The 2,500-nt window shown below is 46.1% G+C and overlaps 1 protein-coding gene across 3 annotated transcripts in view; it reads right to left on the bottom strand.

Annotated features, from left to right (window-relative positions):
- The window catches only part of LOC123514042 (telomerase-binding protein EST1A-like), an 83,709-nt gene that overhangs the window by 42,640 nt on the left and 38,569 nt on the right, over positions 1-2,500 (bottom strand). The window lies entirely within an intron of this gene.

The following is a 2,500-nucleotide window of genomic DNA, read 5'->3' as shown; positions in this document are numbered from 1 at the left end:
CCAAAGGGGGAATCCACTTTTGGCAAGGATGACACAGTGAAAATTAATTCTTGAAGAGGGAGACAAAGAAGGGGAAAGAGGGAGGGAGGGAGGGAAGAGCAAAACATGGTGGCTGGCTGGACAGAGTATGTGGCGTGCTTTAGTAATGGTGATGCTTGGTGGTGACTCAGAGATGGGATGGTAACAGTAGTGGTGGTGGTGCTGGTGGTGGTGGCGGCGGCGGTGGCGGCGTGTATCAGTCATTAGTAAAGGCTCACGTCTGCCGGTCACTATGGCGTGGTGACAGTATGGTGGCGGCGACACAATGGCGGCCAAAGGAGTATCAGTATTCACGGACACACGGCAAGCACAGCCTCCGTAGACCGCCACGTGAGCTACCCCATGCACGCCCCCACCCCCCACGTCTGTAGCACGCCACGCACACTCATAGCCACTACGCTTCTACACAATCTCTTTCTCAATTCAGGCCACGCACACTCATAGCCACTACGCTTCTACACAATCTCTTTCTCAATTCAGGAAGACCCAATAGCATAAAGGCAAATTCTGGATAAGCAAGGACTGCTGATTGTCGGTCAAAGAGACATTCAAAATACGAGTGGATTCAGGCACGAGGTCAATTGGTAGGAAGGGTATGCAGATTCAGGTGCAATTCCAGAGTTTAACGCCGTGGTACAGTGGAACCATGCGTGCTTTGGGGTCCGAGGGTCTTCAAGCGCACGGGTTCGAATCCTGTCCACGGTCCGAGTGTAGGTTGGACTTCCTCACTCGGGGCAACGGTTTACTAGCGGGTGGGCTTTGAGATAGGAGGTACCCCAAAAAAAAGTATCCCCTTTAGCCCAGAAATTCCCGTGAAAAGCCCACATGGTATAAATAAAAAAAAAAAAAGGGTTGAGAAAGTAAAGGTACTGATTGACTTTTGTATTAAGGAGGTGACAGAATATTCCCAATCTTCCGAGCATTGAGGTCAAGTGGTAGGAAGGGATATACAGATTCAGGCACAGTTCCAGAGTTTATACCAATCAGAGATGAGAAAGTAAAAGTATTGGTTGACTCTTGTATTAAGGAGGTGGACAGAATATTTCTTAAGCTCCCACGCATAAGGCTAAGTGGTAGGAAGTGAAGATACAGATACAGATTCAGGCACAGTTCCAGAGTTTATACCAATCAGAGGTGAGAAAGTAAAAGTATTGATTGACTCTTGTATTTAGGTGGTGGGCAGAATATTCCTTAAGCTCCCACGCATGAGGTCAAGAGGTATGAAAAGGAAATATAGATTCAGGCACAGTTCCAGAGTTCATCAGTCAAAGGGATGAGAAAGTTAGAGTACTGATTAACTTTTTTACTTAGGTGGTGGACAGAATATTCCCAAAGCTTCAAGGTATGAGGTCAAGTAGTATGAAGGGGAGATACAGATTGAGGTACAGTTTCAGTTTACCAGTCAAAGGGATGAGAAAGTTAGAGTACTGAACACTCTTGTATTTAGTTGGTAGACAGAATATTCCTAAAGGTCCCACGCATGAAGTCACGTGGTAGGAAGGGGAGATACAGATTCAGGTACAGTTCCAGAGTTTACCAGTCAAAGGGATGAGAAAGTTAGAGTACTGTACACTCTTGTATTTAGTTAGTGGACAGAATATTCCCGAAACTCCCACGCCTGTATTTCCCCCACGCCACAACATACACGCCCACTGACTCAAAGCTACAACTTAACGCCACCACTACCTACTACTCAAGGTCTCCTGGTTCCCTTATCTACACTTCCCCTACTCTTCCCCACATCCTGACCCCCTATTCATCCTCACAGCCCCAGACTTGCTCTTCTCCACGCCCTCTCCGTCTAACCCAGCTCCACCTACCCCACCTTCACGTGCACGAACCCTCTGTTTCAAGTTCTGACCCCCTAGCGCCCCTTGTCTCCCGCCCCCTGTGCCTGCGCCTCATGCAAGCAAGCCAGACAGTCGCTCCCCGTCTGGTGACCTTTGGAAAATAGTCGATCCGTGTCCAGATCTTCCCTTCATGCTTTTGGAAATCCTGCCACCTGAACCTCTTCGCTTCCTCAGTACTCGCCATTCGTCTCGCCTTGTAAAAGTTTCTGCATTATGAAGTTTCCCGCATAAAGGTGAGTCAAGTTTGAAGAGAGAAAAAGGTATGAGGGTGAAGATTTTCAACGCGCCATTTGTTTGCTATGGCATGTGGAATAATACTGAGCTCTGACTGTTGCTTGCCTGGTGTCTACTTCACGCATGCACCAATAAGAAATGAATAAACACATAACAAAAAGGAATGAATAAATAAACGCGTAAATTTAAAGAAACAAGTAATAGAGCAACTCAACAACTTAACTCAACCTTTTGCTTATCAACTCATTTTTTTCTGGAAGAGGGAAGGAAGGGGACAGCAGTGTATATTTCTTCAGCTTTTTGTAGTTCTTGATAAACCGCCTATCCAAATAAAAACAAACCAATAAATAAATAAAACTGACTACATAAATAACAAA

Source organism: Portunus trituberculatus, chromosome 37, assembly GCF_017591435.1.
Source record: "Portunus trituberculatus isolate SZX2019 chromosome 37, ASM1759143v1, whole genome shotgun sequence".
Classification (NCBI taxonomy): Eukaryota; Metazoa; Arthropoda; class Malacostraca; order Decapoda; family Portunidae; genus Portunus; species Portunus trituberculatus.
The sequence above is the reverse complement of the archived record's forward strand: the minus strand, read 5'-3'. Positions and strand labels throughout refer to the sequence as shown.